We start from the raw sequence: 25,206 nt of genomic DNA, 5'->3' as shown, positions 1-25,206 counted from the left end.
AGATGGCTATGAGTTGACTTGGTGGCTAATCATGGGGATTAGCCACTAGAAAATGTTTAAAAAGAAGATTAGGTTAGATAATGAGGGATTAGAAGACAAGTGGGATTTATAGGAAGATTTGACAAGAGGAGAGAGAATGGGGAGCAATTTAAAATTGAGGCATAATGTTAAGAATGATTATGATAGGTTCTCAAAGAAATAATTAGGATAATGAGAGTTTAGAAAAGTGATTTGTAGGAATCACTTGATTTAGTTAATTATTTTAGATTAATTAACTAAAGGGATTTTAGAAGAAATAAATAATTAGATAACTTTAGAAGAATAGGATATTAATTGATTTATTAAATAAATCAATTATTTGGACTATAGTGACATGATTAAATTTAATTTAATTTAATTAATGCTAAGAAGAATAAGGACTAGCATAATTAAATAAATAAATTATGTAGAAAGGATAGAATTAATTAAATATTTAATTTAATTAATTTTGGATGTCTACATTTTACCCCTCTTTTACACAGCAACAAAATTGGTGATGGGTAAAAGACAGAAGAAAAGGATCCCCTAGCGTGAAAACATAGGTGGTATATGCCCCCTTGAGAATTTAACCAGGAATTTTTTTAATTTTTTGGGAAAATTCTCTAAAAAGGAAAATAATAGCAGTGAAGAAGGAAGTAATGATGAGAGGAGAAAGTAAGTGAATTTATAGAAGGACAAGAGAACGGGCTATGGCGGGCCCTATATAAGCCATAAGAGGGGACAAGGAAGGGTCATTATCACATACACCTTTAGAGATCACATCGAGCACAAAGCACTAGGGAAGAGATGGAGCGCATTCTTGTTAACAAGCATCGCGCAGAAATAGTTCGATGATTTGAGAGACTAGAGGCGTATGACCCACCGGTGAGTACCTTGACCCCACTTTGTGTTTTAGTATGTTAGAGCATTTATTAGGGCTAATAAAAAGGGTAGAAATTCTAGTAGATCGGAGGTGTTGATAATCATTTCAACGTTTCTACTGGGGTGCAACATCTACATAGGCCTTGGAAGGGGCTGAGGGAGGGGATCAACTCTAGTGCTTGTAGTCCAACACAAGCACAGACACTGAAAGGGATAAAGAGGGTGGATACTATGATTTAACATCTCTGAATGTGGTGCAATGCATGCATCACAGTTTTGACGCCTCTGCTGGGGATGAATCAATGTCTCTGCCAGGGAAGCAAAAAGGGGGGGAAATAAAGATCAAGAATTGAGGGTAGTAGGTTCAAGGGGCTTCTAGGTGCCCCAGGAAAGGTATAGGATAAGAAATAGGCTAGAATAAGCTACGATAGGGTAAGATAGGATATGGTAAGATATGATAGGGTAAGATAGGTTTATGAAGGTTAACGAAGTGAACTGGCTGAGCGCAGGCAAATGAGGGGCCACTTACATCATGAGAGCATTGGCCTTCGACTATGAGGCTATACATGAAACTTTGATTAGATGAGGGAGATATCCTTAGTATCATCGACTTAGGATTTGTTGAGAGATGGCCCAGGATCAGGGCACACACAGCTATGATGACCGTGTTGGTGGAGAGATGGGACAGTAGGACCTGCACTCTTCACCTTTCTACTAGGGAGGCCACCATCACACTATTGGATGTCTGGAGGATCTTGAAGATCCCCATCTGAGGTGTCATCCCAGAGTACAAATTGGATAGCGATGATTACTATTTACAAAAGGTGTGTGAGTATGCAGCCCTACCCATGGAGGGGATGAGAATGCACGTAGGTTGAGCTATGCAGATTCAGCACATCTCATGGCTTGTGCGATTTATTTGCAGATTGATTAGTGGATGAATGATGCCAGACCTAAGTGGGCATGGATTCTTGATTGGATAGGCTAGATGCATCTATTATATGGTTAAGGACTGTGTGACATATTATTAGGGTGCAGTTATGCTAGGGCAGTTGTACCATGATATGTATTTATGTTTATACCAAGATTATCGGAATCTAGGTATAGGGGTTGCAGTGCTGCACATCTGGGCGTGGGATCATATTGTAGTATCTCAGTTGATAGGTCAACAGGACAAGCAGAAATGATTCCCATATATGGATAGATATAGAGGTCTTTTACACTATCATTGCTTGGGAGCCATGTGGTTTTGGAGGCAATTATTTGATGAGATGATATTATTCTGTTGGCGCCCTTACATGGATTGCGAGCGATGGGGAGAGGACTGGCAACTAGCATGGGTATAGACAGAGTGTTGGCTTTTTGGTATATTTATTTATGCCATTGAGCACTATGTGCCACATCGGGTAATGTGTCAGTTCAGACATATGCAGGAGTTGGTAGGTTATGAGAGGTTATATCTGCGTATTACGTGTGAGGTTAGGACATGGGCGCAGGCACAAAAACCATTACAGGTTTAGATCACCTAGGAGATAGTAGAAACCATTGTTTAGAGTGAATGGTATGAGACAAGTGAGGATCTAGGATGCTTAGTGATGTACACCTGTTGGTGGGATGCTCATAGGCCAGTTCGTCTTACTATTCTCTGAGTTCTAGAGGAGGATGAGACGTGACCCTCAGTTGATGAGGTCATAGGAGGAGATAAGGATGGACCAGCAGATAGGGTAGTAGTAGGGGGAGGGGGAGTTAGGGGATAGGATGGTCAAAGGGACCAAAGGAGACAAGAGGTGCCTTGAGATGGGGGACCATTATAGGTATGGGAAGCAGCAACACAAATTGAGCAGGAGGGTGGGGGTGTAGAGCCAATGGACATTCTAGATGTACCAATCTAACATGAGTAGGGTGCACAGGCCATTGGTGGATAGGAACTTGCAATTTGGGTCTCTCAGACAAAGTATGCGAGAGGGATGGGGCCATAGAGAGGGAGAGGAGACTAGAGGTTGAGCTACAGGCCTTGGAGGAGGAGCTGGTAGTAGAGCGGGCCAAGGCATCCAGCTTATAGTCAGAGGTAGATAGATGGTGGAGGGAGGTAGAGGACCTAACAAAGACCCTCAGGTGGCTCAAGAAAAGGTTTCATCCTTGAGGGAGGAGAAGGAGGAGATAGAGCAGATTTTGGAGGAGGCTAGGAGTGGGGGAGCTATCGGCCAACTGAGGGTAGAGATAAAGAGGGTGGATGGGGAGATGGATGCCCTCTACGCCCAATTATCCAAAGCAGAGGTATAAGTGGTTAGATTGTAGGGGGAGAGGGATGTGGCCTGCCAACTTTTGGAGTTTGCCATTTTTGCACAGGTATATGTAGACCTTACTAGTTCTAACGTTGTAAATTGTACACCTTGCTAGGCTGGTACAATTCCATGCTTAGTTTAGCACCTATCTTAGTGTGTTTGCATCTTGAATTGTAATTTCCCTTTAATAATTTAATTAATTAATTTAATTAAATCTAAATTCATATTTCATCACTCCCCACATCATAAAATTGGGCCCTTTACCCTAAGTGTGCCCCTTTTTACTTTATTCCTCCAATAAATCATTAAATCATAGCCCTAGTTATGTCTTATTTTGACCTTTAAGGCCCGATTTCACATATCAAAATATCTTGAAATCAGGTGTAACTTTGGGATTCGCTCTAATATCATCATATCTAACAGCCCTGAAAATTTGGTCAGAAAGTATGTAAGTGGAACACGATCCCCGACATTTTTCCTGAAATTTTGAGAGCATAATTCTATGATATTATAATGCTTAACCCCAAGAAATTGGTGGGAAATCCTAGGTCAGCGTAAAGATGAAATTAAGATCTAGGTTTTCATACATAAGAGCTCTATTTATTCATTTGAAGGAATCTAATTGGAACTAAGATCTAAGAACAAGGAAGTTTTGGCAAAGCAAGCACAAGGAGCCTTCTATGTAGTGAAAGAGAAGCCTATGTTGAGTCTTCAGCAACATTCATCAAGTATTTGTCAAGTATTTGTCAATAATTCATCATCAATTAGGAGCCTTGAAGACATTGAATAATAATAGGAGATCACCAACTGGTGATTGGCTTGTACCCCTCTGTTAGGGGTTGCAAATGGTTTCTTATTGTTTTCATGTCTTTATATGAGATTCACTACATCAATTTATATATTTACATTCATGCTTTAGATCACTTTGCATAATTGATTTAGAGCATTTACTTTCGTAATTACAAGCATTTAGGGTTTACTCTTTAGGGTTTCTCTAGATTGTTTGTATTCATCCTAGGGTCTTGCACACACACAAGATTACTGCACACACTATTTTACCATACAAATCAGCTATTTTTGGAGGTGTAAATTACCACCACAGGGGTTTGACTGAGGCAAAACCCTACATATCCACCCAAACCCTCTCTTTTCAACTACAGTGTAGGTACAAGTGCCTCAGAGGACATACACATAAGAGGAAGGCTTAAGGACAGCCCAAAAGTCTCATACTGCCCCAAATCCATCAGGGATAGGGAATGGTACCCTGGTCCATCCCAGGACAGGGGAGTGGCACCTTGGTCCCCCTCAAATTCAAGGATTTTTGATAGGGTACAGGCTCAAGATCTCAGGACTTCAGTCCTTCAGTTGCATCTTTCTATCAGATCATTAGGGACAGGGGCGTGGCACCCTGGTCTTGGTCAGTTTGGCTCTATTTTTAGCATCACGTACACATCCAAAATCCTCCCCCTTCTCTACTTTCAGTATCTCATTTTCAGATATGCAAGTTTGTGCAATTTCAGTTTATGTACCCTTCATTGTTTATCTACTAGTCTAGTTGATCAATCTTTCACATCTTATCTTCATTTACAACAAGAGGAATGGAAACCCTAAGAGATAATCCTTGGCTCTCTCTTTCTCGCAAGAAAAATCCAAAGTGAGCTATCTCCCTAGGCTCTTTTGTATTCCCAATGTGTTGGCAAAAGTGGGATTAGGTCCTAGTCACCCAGTCTCGCTTTTTCCCCTCCACATTTTGGTGAACCCGATGTGAATCCAATCTTCTTTAATTCTGATTTATGTTCTCATATATGAGTGTATTTTTCTATTTGAAATTCAAATTTACATTTACAAGTTTTAATTCCTTGCAAATTTCAAAAAATTTAGAGGTCAATTTTGTTAAAACCCTAATTTTTCATTTCAAAATTGAACTTGTGGATAGCTTAATTTGGATCATTAATTTCAGATCTCATTTAGGAACACATTTCACTCATAAATTTAATTTTCTAAATCAAAATTTAGAGTGCTTGAATTGGTTAAAATTGAACATTTCCTTCTATTTTCCATATGTTATCATTTGAAAGAGGAAAATTATTGTCATAATGCATTCATTTCATCAATGTGATAATGGGTTAGCTTCCCTTGGTTCAATTTTTCCATCTCTTAAAGAACCTCCTCCTATCTATGGCAACATTTTAGTGCCTAAAAGAGTTGTTACCAACCCCTTCAAAACTCTCTCATTCTCTAAGGATGAAGATTTGAAGAGTGATCTTGACAATTCTCCTAAAATGTGCCTTTCCCATCTAGCTATCTTAGAGGAAGAGGATGATATCATAAACACATTTATTATTTTTATCTAACCTTCTTTACATGATTCCTCTCTAACTGAAAAGGTATTGATGGATATTGACTTATCTTCTCCTAAATTTGGTCTTACCAATTGGGGCATGTTAGTGCAATAAGAGGTTATGAGCACTTGTTTTAAAGATCTCCTCCCTAAGAATGAATCTTTGGAGAAAGATGTTCATCTCCCTCCTAAAGAATAATCTGTTCATGAGGATCATTTTGTTCAAGAAGATGGTAGTGTCCCTACTTTTCCTAGTGATGGCATTTCCTCTTTTGACTTCAACAAAATTCCCACTAGAGATGATGCATTAATGAGGAATGCTTTCCCTTCTCCTAAAGTTTGTCTTGCCCTTAAAGATGCTTTAGAAAGAGGATATGAAATCATAATCAATTTCCTTAATTCTCTCTCCCCTAAGGACCCTATTGAACACATTTTGAGGCAACAGGATAATTTAAACACGTGTAGTGATGCTCTCCCTCCTAAGGATGAAGAATTAATGAACAATGTTATCTCTTCTCCCAAAATTAGCAATAACAATAAGGACATCTTTGTGCAAGATATTTCTAATACTTTTTCAATGACCTCACTATTTGGGATGAACCATTACAATAAGGTGTTGATTATTATCTACCCTATGAGAGTAATCCCCTTGATAGAATCTCACCTCTCATGAGTCTCAATCATTTTTCCTCTAAAGGTAGGGCATCTCCTTCTCCCCAACTAGGTTATACTCATAAGGATACCTTAGTTCAAGAATAAATTGTTAACATCTCTTTCAAAGGTCTCCCTCTCAAAGGTGAAACTTTAGAGAGTAATGTTGATCCTTCTCCTAGAGAGTCTATTCCCCATGTAGATCCTTTGATGATGAAGGACGATATGAACTTTCCTACTAATACTCTTCCTTCTAAAACAACAATGCCTACTCCTAGTCTAACTCCTAAAACTAATCTTATCTATGATAACATTTTAGTGCAAGAGGAGACTATCAACAATTCTTTCAACAATCTTGTCCATTCTTCTTCTAAAATTCATAAGGACACCTTTGATATTCCTAAACCATCTTCAATAAATTGTATACATGTGAATGAAACACCTAATAAACCCCTCTTCATAGTTCAAGGTTCTTTTCCTTCTCAAAATTCTCAACGTAAGCCTATCTTAGTGGTTAAATATGGCTATGCTAATGACTCCTTTTCCACTCCTAAGAAACCTATTACTACTGTGCAAGCAGGTTATCCTACTAAAAGCCCTTATGAGTATGCTAAGAAAATCACTAGAGATATTTATCATATGGTTTATCATACCTACAATTCAAGAAACAATAGGAAACCTAATCCTCTTCCAGTTACCCCAACTTCACTTCCTCTCTATCAGCCTACTCTTCCACAAGTACCTCATATATCACAGACTCTTAGTAAGGAGTATGATCTCATTAAACAACTTAAATCCACTTCTTCCAAGATTTCTATTTGGGATTTGGTTCAAACTTCACCTACTTATCATGGGATGTTACAAGATGCTTTGAAAAACTTAGATAACCCACCTACAATGACACCTAATGACATGGCTTCTTGGATTGATCCTACAAAAAATCCCAAAGCCCAAATTATATTCACACAAGATGAGTTGCCTTCTCATGAAATCCAACATAAATATTATCCTCTTATGATTGTGGTTATTATCAATGATACTACTATAAGATGAACACTTGTGGACAATGGATCTCACCTTAATGTTTGTAGTGTGGACTTATTGGATAAGATTAATGTGGATCGTTCTCTCATCGAACCTGCTTCTATTTCTATTTGAGGCTTTGATAATGTTCCTAAACAATGTTTAGGTGTCATAACCATTCCTATTAAGGTAGGTCCTATTATTTTACCTACACCTATTCATGTCATGCCTAGTAATTTGGCATATAACCTTCTATTAGGGAGATTGTGAATTCATAGCATGTAAGTTGTCCCCTCAACTTTGCATAGGCAAGTCAAGTTCATTTATAACAATAAGACATACACCTTGTTAGCTGATACCAATCTTCAACAACCATTAAAATCTGGATCTTCTTGTTCAACTACTTTCCATTGTTCTCCCAATCATTCTACTTATTCAAATACATCTATTTCCTTTGATGATCTTGTTCATTATAGTACTCTTGATTATTCTACTCAATCGGAATCTCCTCCCAAAGATATGTTTTCTCTCGAAAAGGTGCTCTCGGATGATGACTGGGGATCTCCAGACTTTAAACCTACTTTTGTAGGAGAGTGTAGAGTATCTTGGAAAGGATCTAAGACTGAGAAGGTGAAATCTAAGGAGGAACCTAAAGAGCAACCCACTTTGTGGCTGCTTCTACTTCAAATAATTCTTCAAATCCTTCCTCTAAATCATATGGCACTGAGACCTATGGAGCACAACCATCTCTTTCTGATTTGGCATCCCTTTATGGTCTTGGTTTTCACATTTTAGCTAAGAGTGGCTACAATGGCAATGGTTGTGCTGCAAATGAACAAGGAATTAAAATTCCTTTAGAACATAACATGCATGAAGCTTCATTTGGACTTGGTGTAGCATCCTAAAATTGTGACACTTGCAATTTCAACTGCATTTGTGTCTTCACGATGGTGGCGCAACGTTGAACCTGAATGGAGACCCTGAAACCTGCTTGTGACATCAAAAACTGCATCTTTCTACACCTTGGCCTGATTCTCCTTGCACCCTGCTATCCCGGGAGGTGGGACCATGGCGCCCAGCGCCCTGGTCCTTCAGGACCATGGCACCTAGTGCCCTGGTCCCTGGCCCTATTTTGGGCCCGGTCTCTTGTTGGGCAACGGGTCTTTAAGTTTGCAATTTGGAAAATGATGTTCCTAGCTCGGCCTAAGGTCGAAAAAATTAGTCTCCTAACCCTAATTGACAAGTATATAAACTACATTTCCTCTCCCAGAAAAGGGAGGAAAAACATATGTGTGCATGAGGCGGAAGCGATATTCAAACATTCAAGCATTCAAGCATTCCTTCAAGCAATTGAGCATTCTAAGTCTCCATTCAAGGCTAGGTGTTGCATTCAAGACAAGGATTCAACCATTGAAGAGGAGATCATTTACAACATACAACATACAACATCATTACACCTTCGCATGTAAGAATACAAACATTCTTACAACAAGGTATCAGTACTTGATTACATTACAAACATTTACATTTACAGCATTCTCATTTCTTGGTTAATTCCAAAACTGGGGTTTGACCTAAAGGCAAACCCCTAATCCCTAACCCCCCAATCGTCCTCTCTTTTCTATGTGTAGGTTGCAGGTACGCAGCTGTAATTGAAGATCTGGAACCCTTGTGCAGAGACGAACAGATCCCCCTTCATTTCGCGGATTTTTCGAAGGACCGTGTGCACTCTGGGTGCCATCGTCCCGTCAACTCTTGCTCAAATTTGCAGGACAGCTCCGTCTCAACATTTTACTGCTAATTTCAGGTCCGTAGCTTCACCCCATGTCCCTATCTCCGTCTACAAGCAAATCTTTCTTACTTTACATGCACTCCTAGTTCAATCCTTCTATCTACATTCTTTACAAAAGAGGGTATCCTTGATGTCTTAACCCTTGAAACTCATTTAGAATCTAGTCTTGCATTGTGTGAAATTGGATCTTGTGGGTTTCAACCCCTCTTTTGAATGTAAAGTCTCTCCCAAGTGAAAACCGTCAACCCTAGTGACCTCCTTTCTCTCTCCATGGAGTGGGGGAACACCTAGGGTTCGATTTTCTGCTTTACATTTTGGTGAACCCGATGTGAACATCCTAATTCTGATTATTCATGGTTAGATCTGAAAAATTGGCTTCCTTAATTACATTTCCATGTTTGATCTTTTGGCAAGTTTTAGAGGTTAATTGCATAAAAACCCTAAATTTTCTTTTTAGAAATTGAGCTTGTGAAATGTTTAATTGTTAATGCTTGTTTCAGATTACCCTTCTATTGCAAATAGTCAATTCATATTTGTGCTTTAATTCTGAAAATTAAGTGGTTAAGTGTCAAAAACCTAATTTTTAAAAGCCTCTTGATTCGACCTTTGACTAATGATTTCACTGATCAAAACACCTCCAAATAGGCTGTAACTTTGGATTCCGCAACAAAATCATAATATCTCTCATCCCTGAAATTTTTGAAAAAAGTTGCGAGGACTGTGTGCACCCCGAGCACCATCGTCCTTGACATTTTTTCTGAAATTTCGGGAGCTAGATCTTGTTGAAATGTGGCGATTGATCAGCAAAGTACTGTACACTCAGCACGTATCCTCGCCCTAAAAACGCATGTTATAAGTGGCTGGGATGCTTAAGGCATTGTAAGGTTGATGTACTATTTTTGCTGGATAATAAGAAAGATTGGACGGCTGTGTATGGTGGACGTAACCCATTCTGGGTGAACCACGTTAAATCTCTGTGTTATCTGTATCCTATTTTATTTCTTTATCTTTTGTATTTAAATCTGCATATAATTGTTAGTTCATATTTGCTTCGGATCTGCTTGAAACCCTAACAATTGGTATCAGAGCGAGGTTTTCTGTAAATTGGCAGGACTTTCAGATTTGAGTGGGAGCAATGGAGGATTCCAAATTCAAGGTCGAAAAGTTTAACGGCCAGAATTATCAGTTATGGAAAATGCAGATGGAGGATTACCTGTATCAAAAGGATTTGTGGCGGCCATTGGAAGGAAAGGCAAAGAAACCGACCACAATATCAGATGAAGAGTGGGACATTTTAGATAGAAAGGCACTGGGATCCATTCGATTGTGCCTTACAGCGTCTGTAGCATTCAATATAACAGAAGCAAAAATGACTGTAGATTTGATGGCAACATTGGCTAAGCTGTATGAGAAACCCTCGGCTTCGAATAAGGTATTTCTTATGAAGCGTTTGTTTAATTTGAAAATGAGTGAGGGAGGATCTATAGCGGAGCACTTAAATGAATTTAATACAATTACCAGTTAATTGTCTTCGGTAAAAATTACCTTTGCAGAAGAGGTTAGGGCTCTCTTGATTTTATGTTCTTTGCCAGAAAGCTGGAATAGCTTGGTTATGGCTGTAAGTAACTCTGTCTCTGGTAAAAATACTTTGGTATTTGATGATATTGTTGGTGTTATCCTAAGCGAGGAAATGCGAAGGAAAAGCACAGGTGAGACTCCAACATCATCGGGTAGTGTTTTGAATGTGGAGAACAGAGGAAGATCAAAGGAAAGAGGAAAAGGCCCTGGAAATGAGAAGTCACGAGGGAAGTCAAAGAAAGGACGCTCTCAATCTAGAGGAAAGAAAGATTGCTGGTACTGCGGAAAACCTGGTCATCTAAAGAAAGACTGTTGGTCTCGAAAAAACAAAGAAGGAGACAAAAATGAAAATGACAGTAAGGAAGCTAATATTGCAAGTAATACTCTACAAGATGCTTTAATCTTATGTTTGGATAATGTTAATGATTCCTGGGTAATAGATTCTGGGGCTTCATTTCATGCTACACCCCATAGAAAATATTTTCTAGATTATGTTCAAGGTGATTTTGGACAGGTATATTTGGGTGATGATGAGCCCTGTCAAATTGTTGGAAAAGGAAAGATAAAGATCAAGTTGCAGAATGGTAATGACTGGTTTCTGCAGGAGGTAAGACATGTTCCTAATTTAAGAAGAAATTTAATTTCTGCAGGGCAACTAGGTAGTGAAGGTTGCATAGTTACCTTCTCAGATAGTATGTGGAAGGTCACTAAAGGATCGTTAGTAGTAGCTAAAGGTGCGAAGGTAGGCACATTATATCTGTGTACTGGTAACACTTACTCTACCTTAGCTGCTACAGATAAAGTTACTGCAGGGACAACAACAATAAATGTTGCAAGAACAGATTCGATAATATGGCACCATAGGCTTGGGCACATGAGTGAGAAAGGGATGAAAATCCTTCACTCCAAAAATCTATTGCCAGGACTAAAGAAGATTGATTTAGAGTTCTGTGAAAACTGTGTTTATGGTAAACAGAAAAGAGTCAGATTTCTCAAGGTTGGGAAAGAGAAGAAGAGTGAGAAGTTAGAGCTTGTACATTCAGATGTATGGGGACCGGCTCAAGTATCATCTCTTGGTGGCTCTTGTTATTATGTTATTTTTATTGATGACTCAACTAGAAAAACATGGGTATATTTCCTAAAACAAAAATCAGATGTTTTTGAAACTTTTAAGAAATGGAAAGCTCTGGTTGAGAATGAGATAGGAAAAAAGTTGAAGTGTCTCAGATCGGATAATGGAGGTGAGTATTGCAGCAAAGCATTTGAAGATTACTGTTCCTTAAATGGGATTCGAAAGCAGAAGACAGTTCCAGGAACTCCATAGGAAAATGGTGTGTCAGAGAGAATGAATAGGACCATCATGGAACGTGCGAGGAGCATGAGATTGCATGCTGGATTGCCCTTACATTTTTGGGCAGATGTTGTACATACTGCTGCCTATTTGATAAATAGAGGACCTTCAACCCCTTTGGATGGTGGTATTCCAGAGGAGGCATGGACTGGTAAAAAGGTAAATTATTCTTTTCTAAAAACTTTTGGTTGCGAAGTTTTTGTCCATGTTGATAAAGAAAACAGAACCAAGCTTGATGCTAAATCTCATAAATGTACCTTCATTGGATATGGGATAGATGAATATGGCTATCGGTTATGGGATTTTGAAAATAAGAAAATAATTAGAAGTAGAGATGTTATATTCAATGAGAAGGTTATGTATAAAGAACAGATGCAGGAAAAGAAGCATGAACAGGACAAACAAGAATATGTGGTGTTGGATGAGATTCCTGAAAATGAAATGCCACAGGTACTTGATGCTCAGCAACAACAGATTGTCCCACAAACTCCTGCAAGTGTTAGACGTTCTACGAGGACAAGTAGACCCCCTGAAAGATTTTCTCCTTCTTTGTATTCTATTTTATTAACAGATTCTGGTGAACCAGAAGAATATGAAGAAGCAATGCAGGTGGATGCCAAACAACAATGGCAACTAGGCATGAAAGAGGAGATGGACTCCTTGATGAAAAATAAGACTTGGGACTTAGTCCCTTTACCTGCAGGAAAAAGATCATTGCCTAACAAATGGGTTTATCGGCTGAAGGAGGAGGAAGGAGGTCAGAAAAGATATAAGGCCAGACTTGTGGTAAAAGGTTTTGCACAGAAAAAGGGTATAGATTATGATGAAATATTTTCTCCAGTTGTAAAAATGACCTCAATTAGAACTGTACTTAGTCTTGTGGCTGCAGATGATTTACATCTTGAACAATTAGATGTCAAAACAGCTTTTCTCCATGGAGATTTGGAGGAGGAAATTTACATGTTGCAACCACAGGGATATGAGGTCAAAGGTAAGGAGAACTTGGTGTGCAGGTTGAAGAAAAGTCTGTATGGCCTAAAGCAAGCACCCCGACAATGGTATTTAAAATTTGATAGTTTCATGGCTGAACATGGTTATCATAGATGTCATTCTGATCATTGTGTATATTTTAAGAGATTTGATAATGGCAATTATATTATCCTGTTGCTTTATGTTGATGACATGCTTGTTGCTGGGTCTAACATGCAACATATAAATGATCTTAAACAAAAATTAGCCAGGTCATTTGCTATGAAGGATTTGGGTGCAGCTAAGCAAATTCTCAGTATGAGGATTACATGGGACAGGAAAAATAGAACCTTGAATTTGTCCCAAAGTGAGTATATAAAGAAGGTGTTGAAAAGATTTAACATGCAGGATGCAAAAGCAGTTAGTACACCTTTGGCTAGTCATTTCAAATTGACTAAGGAGATGTGTCCAAAGGCACAGGAAGAGGTTAATAAAATGTCTAACATCCCGTATTCATCAGCTGTTGGCAGTCTGATGTATGCAATGGTATGCACAAGGCTAGATATTGCACATGCAGTGGGAGTTGTGAGCAGGTTTATGAGTAATCCGGGTATGGAACATTGGAATGCTGTGAAATGGATTCTTCGGTATTTGAAAGGAACTACTACGAAGGCATTATGTTTCAAAGGATCTAATGCTGCTCTAAGTGGATTTGTTGACTCTGATCTGGCAGGTGATATTGATTCACGGAGGAGTACTACAGGGTATGTTTTTACTATAGGGGGAACTGCAGTCAGTTGGATTTCTAGGCTGCAAAAGGTTGTTGCACTTTCAACCACTGAAGCTGAGTATGTTGCTGCTACAGAAGCCAGCAAAGAGATGATTTGGTTGCAATGTTTTCTGAAGGAATTGGGTCAGACACAAGAGGATAGCCCATTGTATACTGATAGCCAGAGTGCCATTCATCTTGCGAAGAACTCTGCTTTTCATTCAAGGACAAAGCACATTCAGCTCAGGTACCACTTCATTCGGACTATTTTGGAGGAGGGTCAGTTACGGCTTGAGAAGATTCACACAAGTGAGAATCCTGCCGATATGTTCACAAAGGCAGTTCCACAAGAGAAGCTGATTTCTTCATCAGTTTTCGTTGGTCTTCTTGATTAATAATTGTGGAATTTATACCAGTCAAGTCCTAGTGTTTTATCCAGCGGATGTTGCATGTACAGTGGTGTCATGTAGTATCAGTCTCCAAGTGGGAGATTGTTTGGTGTGGAGCCTGATCAGTCTCCAAGTGGGAGATTGTTGAAATGTGGCGACTGATCAGCAAAGTACTGTACACTCAGCAAAGTGGGAGATTTTTTTTGCCGTTTTTGTTGATGAAAATCGACATTGTAATAAAACCCTAAAAAGGCCGACTTTGTTTGTTGCCCTAAAAACGCATGTTATAAGTGGCTGGGATGCTTAAGGCATTGTAAGGTTGATGTACTATTTTTGCTGGATAATAAGAAAGATTGGACGGCTGTGTATGGTGGACGTAACCCATTCTGGGTGAACCACGTTAAATCTCTGTGTTATCTGTGTCCTGTTTTATTTCTTTATCTTTTGTATTTAAATCTTCATATAATTGTTAGTTCATATTTGCTTCGGATCTGCTTGAAACCCTAACAGATCTTTCTATATTTTTCTGCTAAAATCCAGAATCTTGGCTGATTTCATTAATTTTAACACTTTCAAAATTAAAGTCAAAGTTGGTCTAGTGATTGCTTGGATAAATGCTTATAATCATTCAAAAATCGTTGAAATTGAAATTTTGTGTTAAAATTGTGTTTCTTACTATCCTAAATCTGAAAAGTGTATTGGCATTCATTCGAAGTTTCAGTGCTTTATTCAAATTCTTGCAGTTTGTGACTTTTGAAATTAAGTGTTTAAATTGCAACAACCTTGATTTCCACTTTCAAATTTGAATTTTGCATGAAATTGAGTCAACTTTTAAATTTCAAAGCTTGCAGTGCTTTCAGTATTCCCTCTAAAATCATAAAATTCAAAATTTTAGTTTCCCTCTCTTTTTTAAAATTCAAATTTTGCATTTTTCAACAATCTTGGTAGGGTTCAATTTTGAGATTGCAACTTTAATTTGGCCTATCTACAGATCATAAAATCACTCAATTTTTTCAGATTAGCTTTAAAATCATCATAACTTTCATCTTTGAAAATTTCAAAAAAAGTTGCGAGGACCGTGTGCACTCCGTTCGCCACGGTCCCCGACATTTTTTCTGAAACTTCGGGAAATTGTTATGATTGCATTTAACAGCTTAAATCTAGGAGATTGGCTAATTTTATTGAGATTTTCTACTTCTAAATTCAAAATCTTCTCTCTCTCTTTAGTGCATGAGTTTTACAACAATAAGCCCTACATACACTATTCCCGTTAGACGAAGCCTTAGAATTAAGTCCTTCCAATGTTTAATTACCGAGGAGATGGAACCTAATTTGAATGGCCTTTTTAACAAGGACATGGTTAATTCCTCTAATCCTCTTAATGATGAAGAAGCTCTCCATGGGGTTCCTGTAGAACAACTTTCGAAATTGGATAACCAATTTGATGATTTTCAGCGATGGATGTCTCAAGAATACCTCGATAGTCAAGCTCTGTCATTAATTCAGGGTCTAAAACATATGGTTCAAAGTGATAAGAATGGAATTGATATTTTACGTGGTATTGCACACATTGTGGATTTGAATGTGATGCCTATGAAGAGTTGTGCCGAAACTTTAGGTTATACACAACCTCCTACTCAAGACAATCATTCTATTCCTTTGACAACTTCTATTGCTAGTATACCTACTTTTACATCAAACGTAATGACTACTTCAATACAAAACATTCCACCTATGATCACCAGTCATGGGGGCAATCCTTCTTCTTCAATCAACCCTCTTCCTTCATTCAATCTGACTTCTTCATTCATTCCTTCAATGAGTGTTCCTATTACATCTCCACAAATGAACTTGGCGCAAGGGGGCAATACATTTAACCATTCCATTCCTCCTTGTAGTGTTCCTTTTTCCCAATCATCTCCTATGACTAACTATCATAGTATCCCGCCACCTTACTCTCAATCAATACCTTCTTTCAATAACATAATACCTCCATCACAATCTAACACGTCTAATATGAACTCTTCGATCGAAGCGACCATTAACAATCTTGCACAAACTGTCTCTTCTTTACAGCAACAAATTGCCTCTATGAACCAATCTAAGTTTAGTGTGCCCACATTTCATGTTGCGAGCCTACTTTCTCTTGACATTGTTCGAGCTATCCCCCCTAAGCATGTTGAAGTCCCGCAATTGGAGCTTTATAATGGTAAAGGTGATCCTCTAGCACATGTTAAGACCTTTCAAACAATATGTACCGATTTTGCTCATGACCAAAGGTTGCTTGCAAAACTGTTTACTAGAACATTAAGAGATAAGGCTCTACAATGGTATTGCTCATTGCCTTCCTATTCTATCACTTCTTTCCAACAACTTGCAAATGCTTTTATTCAACAATTTCAAAACAATATAAGTCCTAAAATTACTTTGACTGATTTAATGCATTGTAAACACGGTGTTAAAGAGAAAGTGACTGATTTCATTGGTAGATATAAGCATTTATGTGCTCAAATTTCTTTTCCAATACCTGACAATGATATTCAAAGAATCTTTATTTCTAATTTACAAAAAGATATTAGAGAAAAACTTCTGTTTTCTGAGTTTACTTCTTTCCAACAGTTGTGTGCAACTCTTCACAATTATCAACTGACTGTGAGTCAAATGGAACAAGCAAATCCTATGGCTCCGAGTGATAAGGGTGATAGTAGTCAACAACCATTTGGGAAGTTTAAACCAAACAGAGAGGTCATGAAGTTCAATGAAAACATCATCAACAACAATGTGAATGCAGCATCAGGTGTGCCTCCTATTTCTAAGTTTTTCAAGAAAGAAAGAAAGTTTACTCCTTTGAATGAATCATTGCATAGTATTATGAATAAGTTATTGGAACAAAATGTGCTTACTCTCCCTCCTATAAGGCAAATAGATCCTGCAAAGATTAATTCACCCTATTTTGATAACAAATCTTTTTGTCAATTTCATCATCAACCTGGGCATGATACTGAAAAATGTTTTGCTTTAAAGGGTAAAATTCAAGATTTGATTGATAATAATACTATCTTTGTTTCTAGTGTGAATGATAAAGGAAACACATCTGTAGCTCCTCCTAACCAAAATCTTAAGATTTTTACTGATCCATTACCTTCTCATACCTCTAATGTGATTGAGACTAATGATTCCTCTTTCTCACCTGATAGTCTTGTGTCTATGACTCCGAATGTGATTAACTTTGTGGAGCAGCAGAAAATCCCTAAAGAACCTTCCATCACATTTGATTCCAGTGAAACTATCAGGGCACCTGATGGTCCTTTATATATAGTTGCAAAAGTCAAGAATACACCTTGCCGTGGAGTGCTTATTGATCCTTCTTGTATGGTTAATATCATTACTGAAGAATTTCTTTTTACTTTGCAATTGAATCAAGTGATCTATGACAAAACAAATGTGGTTGTGAAACTATTTGATGCATTTTCTTCTCCTGCAATTGGTTCTATTACATTACCTATTGAGGTCCATAACAAATCCCTTAATGTCAACTTTGCTATTATTCCATCATCCGAACAATTTCGTGTGAAGCTAGGTTATCCTTGGTTATCTTCCATGAAAGCTATTGCTTCTCCTATTCACAAGTGTTTGAAATTTCCCCATAATGGTGAAGTTGTTACTGTCAATCATAGTCTCTTTAAACCAGCTGAAAGAACTTGTAGTGTTCCTATTGATTATTTTTAGCCTAAACAATTTCAATCTCTTCCACCGCGAAGTGATCATCTGTTCAAATCTTATCAAAAGTGGAAAAAAGATATGATCCTATCTCTAAGTGAACCTAGAACACCCAAACTTGATATTCCTATCATTCTTGAGAAGGAAGTTCTTCCTTTGAAAGATAAAACTAATGTCTTTCCTCAAGAAGATTCCCAACCCATCCCTATGGATATGACTATGTCTATGTCTAATAAACTTTCTAAAGGTAGACCTATACCTCCTCGTCATGATGGACTTGGTCTCCTTCCTAAACCAGATATTCCTCCTTTATATGGAGCAGTTCCTCCTCCTTCCTCTTATAGAGAGAAGAGACCTTCCTCTTCTCCTATTGTCCAACCTAAGAGACCACAACCTAAACACCCAAGTGATAAGGATGAGAACATTCCTCCTCCTCAATCTTCTCAACTTCCTACTAAGACTAGATGAAATCATTCTGCATGTGAACGTCGACGAAAGCGTCGTCTTAGAGCTTGTGCAGCTGCTTCTCAAACTTTGCAATCCCCAAAAACACCTTCAACTAGTATTATTCCATTTTCTCCTCAGCCGAAAATTGAGCCAAAATCTCCTAAACATAAGATGCATGATGGTCTTGATCCTGTGCGAGTTAAAGATCCTATTTTTATAAATCTTGATGATGATATAGATGAAAATGTTATTCATGATGAAAATGTTACTTCTCTTTCTTCTGATAGTGAATATGAATATGCTGATGTTGATAACCATTTATCTAACGCATTTTCTAAAGCACTTATCCTAGCTCCTAGACAAGAACAACGTGGCTTGGAACATGAACATAGCCCTTGTTTGAATCTTGTGATAGCTCCACCTGCTGTGTTGGATGTTCCTCCTCTAGCATGTTTCCTGCCTTCCCGAAATATTGATCAACAAGATCGGGGGGTAGATGACGTGCTAGACTAGTTCATTAGTATAGCAAACTCTCTCCTCCTCTCTTTTGTTACTTCTTCTATGTGTTATTATCATTCTTCTATTTGTTGTCCTTAATGTTGTCTACTTGAGGACGATGCAAAGCATTGAGATCTCTTTTGGTCTCTCTCATGTTAACTCAAAAGACACATGTGTTCCCTTCTTCTAGGTGACCTTCCTTGATTGGGAAATGAAGAACAATTATGCATACATACATATGATATACATGAATTATCATACAACATACTGACCCTGAGGAAAGCGAAGTCACCTTGTTCTTTGTGTTTTGTGTCTGTTATCCTTGGGCTTATCTCACACTTGGGGGCTAAATCTTTGTGATAACATGCTCCTTTCCCTTCTCATTTCTTATGTGTATCACTACCTTAAAGCAATCACCCCCGATGAGGCATGTGCGATTGCTTTAACATAGGGGGGCATACACTCCATTCATATCTCTTCAAGATACTTGAAAATTTCTTGGCAAACTTAGCTTTGCCTTGAAAATTTTTGGTATTTTCCTTCCATGACTCATAGTGAGGGAACCTTACTACTGACATTCATGGTTTTCCCTCATGATCTTCCCTTTTACTTTGTCAATCAAAGTCGTCAGATCCTTAGTCCACTGGGGGCTTGGTGTATCTTGCCTCCTTGACGTGGTGAAAGTCTTTCAATGTTGTTTCCTTGTACTTTACCGGAAGTATGGGCATACGCTTATACTCCCGCTAAAGTGGGGGCTAAATGTAGCATCCTAAAATTGTGACACTTGCAATTTCAACTGCATTTGGGTCTTCACGATGGCGGCGCAATGTTGAACCTGAATGGAGACCCTAAAACCTGCTTGCGACATCAAAAACTGCATCTTTCTACACCTTGGCCTGATTCTCCTTGCACCCTGTTGTCCTGGGAGGTGGGACCATGGCGTCTAGTGCCTTGGTTCTTTAGGACCATGGCGCCTAGCACCCTGGTCCCTCAGGACCATGGCACCCAGCGCCCCGGTCCCTGGCCCTATTTTGGGCCCGGTCTCTTGTTGGGCATTAGGTCTTTAAGTTTGCAATTTGGAAAATGATGTTCTTAGGTCGGCCTAAGGTCAGAAAAATTAGTCTCCTAACCCTAATTGACAAGTATATAAACTACATTTCCTGTCCCAGAAAAGGTAGGAAAAACATATGTGTGCATGAGGCGGAAGCGATATTCAAACATTCAAACATTCAAGCATTCCTTCAAGCAATTGAGCATTCTAAGTCTCCATTCAAGGCTAGGTGTTGCATTCAAGACAAGGATTCAACCATTGAAGAGGAGATCATTTACAACATACAACATACAACATCATTACACCTTCACATGTAAGAATACAAACATTCTTACAACAAGGTATCAGTACTTGATTACATTACAAACATTTACATTTACAACATTCTCATTTCTTTGTTAATTCCAAAACTGGGGTTTGACCTAAAGGCAAACCCCTAATCCCTAACCCCCCAATCGTCCTCTCTTTTCTGTGTGTAGGTTGCAGGTACGCGGCTGTAATTGAAGATCTGGAACCCTTGTGCAGAGATGAACAGATCCCCCTTCGTTTCGCGGATTTTTCGGAGGATAGTGTGCACTCCGGGCGCCATCGTCCTGTCAACTTTTGCTCAAATTTGCAGGACAGCTCCGTCTCGACATTTTACTGCTAATTTCAAGTCCATAGCTTCATCCCGTGTCCCTATCTCCATCTACAAGTGAATCTTTCTTACTTTACATGCACTCCTAGTTCAATCCTTCTATCTACATTCTTTACAAAAGAGGGTATCCTTGATGTCTTAACCCTTGAAACTCATTTAGAATCCAATCTTGCATTGTGTGGGATTGGATCTTATGGGTTTCAACGCCTCTTTTGAATGTAAAGTCTCTCCCAAGTGAAAACCGTCAACCCTAGTGACCTCCTTTCTCTCTCCATGGAGTGGGGGAACACCTAGGGTTCGATTTTTCGCTTTACACTTGGATATGATCCTTCTAAGCCCACCAAAGAATCTAAAAGACCATCTCTCAATGTGAATCCTATATTTAGTAGTGATGATGACCTCACCTCAATTAAATCATCTTTAACTTCTTTCAACTCTCACCCCCCTCATAAGGAAATCTTGGTGATGAAAAAATCTCTTTATGAATCTCCTCAAGAGATTTCTAATCCCACTTATGAGACTTTGTTTTCTACTCATTCTAAAATCCCTTCTTCTATGAATAAGGCTCTAATGAATTACACTTATCCCTCTCCTAAGATTTCTTGTGTGCAAGAAAAGTATGATTTAGTGGCCTATTCTTCTCCTATAAACTTTCCTCTTTCTAACGAATTTTTAACATTCATCATCTTATACATCTTTTTAATCTCACTTATAGTAGAGCATTTAACATGTCATATTCAAAAACCTCATTCAATCTATCATGTCTTTAAATAACATTAATGGCTATTATGTGACATTGGTAGCTCACTTACTGGGGGCTCATTGTCATTCATGATGGTACAATTTCATGTGCAATCATACTGTAGACACTTAAAAATAATTATTTTAATTATTCCTCGCATAATTAATTAATTAATTATGTTAATTCAAATTCCTCTCAATACTAATTAAATATAATTAATATTGTCCCTATAGCATATGATTGAATAAATCAATCCCTTTCTTTATTATTCTAAAATAATCAAATCCTCACAAATCTTCCTCGTAGCTAATTAATTTCAATTAATTAGTTAACCTACATGATTCCTACAAATCATCTTCTTAATTCATTCTTCTAGAAACTCCCTAAACTCACTTAACATTATTCTTCTAATTTTTTATTCCCTCCACTCATTCTCTCTCCTAGTCAAATTATCCTACAAATATTAATCCCACCTAACATTTCCTCTAATCCCCCTCCTAATGAGTCGTTAATGGCTTATCAGCATGATTAGCCACAAAGTTAACTCTTTGTCCTTTTCATCCAGCCACTAGCTTTAAATGCTCTTTTCCTAGGTGAATGTAAGATTTTCGAAATCACACATTCCTCTAGGTATCCCCTCTCCCAAGGAATTTTTAATTCATTTTTATTCCTCCAATCCCCATGATATCCTTTTTTGGAGAATTTTTAATTCCTCCAATGCATCTTGTGGAGTGTGGAGATACGAAATGCCTTTAAGGCATATTTCTTGGTCTCCACACCCTCTCTTGAACCTTGTGTGAGCTCACAAGTAAATCTTAGCCCTTCATCTCGAATTCATCCTAGCCATCCATTTTCCTCTCCTCTTCCTATAAAATAGGATTCCATCCCTTCATTCAAATCATTTTGAAATCCAGTAAGTTTATGCTGCCCTTTTGAGCCCAGGAAATCATCTTGGCAACTTGATCATCTCATCCTTATCATTTTTCAAATCCATTCCATTTGTGCACAACATTGGAGAGCCATCCACATCTAGCAATCAAAGGAGCACATCAAGTGGAGCATTATCAAGGGGCACCTTCACTTCATCAAGCTAAATCCGAAGGAGAAGGTAAAATAGCAAGGTGAAATGGTCTTTTAATGATATTTTAGCATTCTGCATATTTATTTTGTTATGTTTTGATCATTGACCTTCAAATCTGTTTTCCCCTTTTCATTTTGGCACGCCCAGTGGGACCCACGTCCCTAAGAACTAATTTTTTTTTTTAAGGTTTTTGTGAGTTGTGAGACGTAGGTTCCAGAATAGCGCGACTACAAAAAAAAAAAAAAAACTTTTTTGCAGGTTTCAGAATAGCGGCTTTGTATATCTGCACAACTACTTCTTTTCTATTTCTGTTCTTTTTCTATTTCTATTTCAGTTTCAGCACGATAGCTCTGCGATTAGTGCGAGCGTTTTTGTGGGAATTTGAATTCCTATTATCCGATCTGTTATTTGCTCCGCTATCTACTTTGTTTAATTATAATCTGTGTGAAAGTAGGAGAGTATGCTCTTGTCTATATAGACAATCAAAAATCTAGACCTTTCACTTCTCTATTCTGTTTAGCACGACTGTATGCTCTGACCGTGGGAAAGTGTGAAAATAGGAGAGTATGCTCTTGTCTATCTAGACAATCAAAAATCCGGATCCTTGACACTTTTCTATCTATTTAGTGCTACTGTCTGCTTTGTTAATCTGTCTGAAATTTTTAGGCGCTAACTATAGTCTGCATTTCTTTTTTTTTAATTTCCTGTTATCTGCTCTATTTAAATATAATATGTCTGACTGCAAAGTGTGAAAGTAGGAGATTATGCTCTTGTCTATCTAGACAATCAGAAATCTGGACCTTTGACATTTTTTTTTATTTTGTTAAATTTAAGGTTTCTGCTCTATTAAATCTAGGGTTTCTATTTGCTTTGTTAAATCTAGGGTTTCTATTTTTTGGCCATATCTTTTTTATCTCGACTCTATTTTCCTCCAAACTTCACCAGATTCTCCGCATTGCCATTTTCCACATTTCCTTCCTTGGAGGCCTTATCCCAAAAATCCACTTTTTGAAGCCCAAAATCTCATATTTCTCTATTTCCTTCCCCTTTTATCCAATCACCTCCAAATTTTTCTCATATTATCCATCTCCAACTTTTGCTTCTTTGTCCCTCTTGGACAAATTTTCCCATTCCTTCATCTCTCCTCCAAAATCCCCATTTTTTGCATGCCTATCCCTTGGAAAGTGGCAAAAACCTAGTCAAACCCCATTTACCCATCAAAGCTTTCTTTTGTCATTAGTAAAAAAAAATGTATTCATGTTTTTCTATTCATTCCAAAAAAATCAAAAAAATTAATATTTTTGTCATTTTGTTGTTTTTTGCAGGACGCTTGTTGAAGACTCTATTTTTCCAAACTACTAATCAAGTTGTTTTGCAGGACGCTTTTTGAAGACTCCATTTTTCAAACTACTAATCAAGTGGTTTTGCAGGTTGCCTAGCTGATTCAACCAAATATTGTGCATTTATTTAAATTAGGCACCTAGATATTAATTAAAATGGAATGAACCATTGTCTTATGTGTCTTTAAGAAAAGTGTAAAGGTAAGAAAGTATGCTCTCGTCTTACTAGATGATCAAAAATCCAGACCTTTTCTTGTTTGATTGTGTGTTTACCTCTAGCGGGCCTGCCCTCCCAACTTGCTCTTTGAGAAGGTAAGAGGGGAACGACCCAAGTGAGTACACCCAGACCTGGGGTTCCCAACTCACTATAATAAATAGGCCATTGACTATGAAAGGGTTAATGGTTGGGGCTATATGAGAGTTCACTCTCACATTGGGTGCTTAGTAGGATCCTAGAGATCTCAATCACGCTTGTGTGACTACTAAGTTCTTGGTGCTTCGTTGGGCTATAGGCTTCAATTGCGCTTGCGCAACTTCGAAGGGTAGCTCCTAACGGGAAGACTTACTAAACACCTTGTTCATAGTGGCCAAAAACCTTCTAGTCATTGGTGCAAGAGGTCAGACCTTTGAAGTGGCCCATATTCTTACGGCCCTTAGTAGAGACACAAAGTTCTCCATGAGGAGTTTTCATGGGAATTGATGCTTGGCTGCCCCGAGAAGTGAGTACCGTGGAGGGGAGCCAGTGGGGTCAAGCATCTAAGTGTCCACTCTGGGTAAGCATAGATGGGAAACCAATTGGGATTCAATGACTATTGTCCTTGCCAGCCTTAAGAATGTTGTATATGAGCATGAGTGTCTTTGATATAATATGCATTTGATCACTGTGTTTGCTTTGTTTGATACATACTTGCCAAGAGTAGACTAAAAACACATCACTATACCCAAACACTTTGCAAAAACATTTGTCAAGACACAAACAATTCTCCAAGTCATTACCCACATCAAGTCCAAAATTGCATCAAAACTCTGTCCGTCCCATTTTTCATAAGCCCAAGAGAGAAGCTAAGAGTTTATCCTCTACATCAACATTCAAGTTTGTCCTTTGAAACACCTATTATCATCCAAATCAAGGTGGTCATATCCCTTCATACAACTTGCCATTCAAATCGATCCTCCATTAAGTCGTATTCATGTCAAAGACAACATAGTTATCAATTTTCTTCTAAACCATCACTACCATACCTTCTTCATCAGTCATCCTCAAATTTCTTAAATCCTTTCATCCTCAATTTTCTTAAATCCTTTCATCACAAATTTCTCAAATCCTTTCATCACAAATTTCTTAAGTCCTTTCATCCTGAAATTTCTTAAATCCTTTCATCACAAATTTCTCAAGTCTTTTCATCCTGAAATTTCTTAAATCCTTTCATCACAAATTTCTCAAGTCTTTTCATCCTCAAATTTCTTAAATCCTTTCATCACAAATTTCTCAAGTCTTTTCATCCTCAAATTTCTTAAATCCTTTCATCACAAATTTCTTAAGTCCTTTCATCCTCAAATTTCTTAAATCCTTTCATCACAAATTTTTTAAATCCTTTCATCACAAATTTCTTAAGTCCTTTCATCACATTTTTCCTAAGTC

The sequence above is a fragment of the Cryptomeria japonica genome, chromosome 1 (assembly GCF_030272615.1).
Source record: "Cryptomeria japonica chromosome 1, Sugi_1.0, whole genome shotgun sequence".
Lineage (NCBI taxonomy): Eukaryota > Viridiplantae > Streptophyta > Pinopsida > Cupressales > Cupressaceae > Cryptomeria > Cryptomeria japonica.
This window is presented reverse-complemented; position numbering follows the sequence as displayed.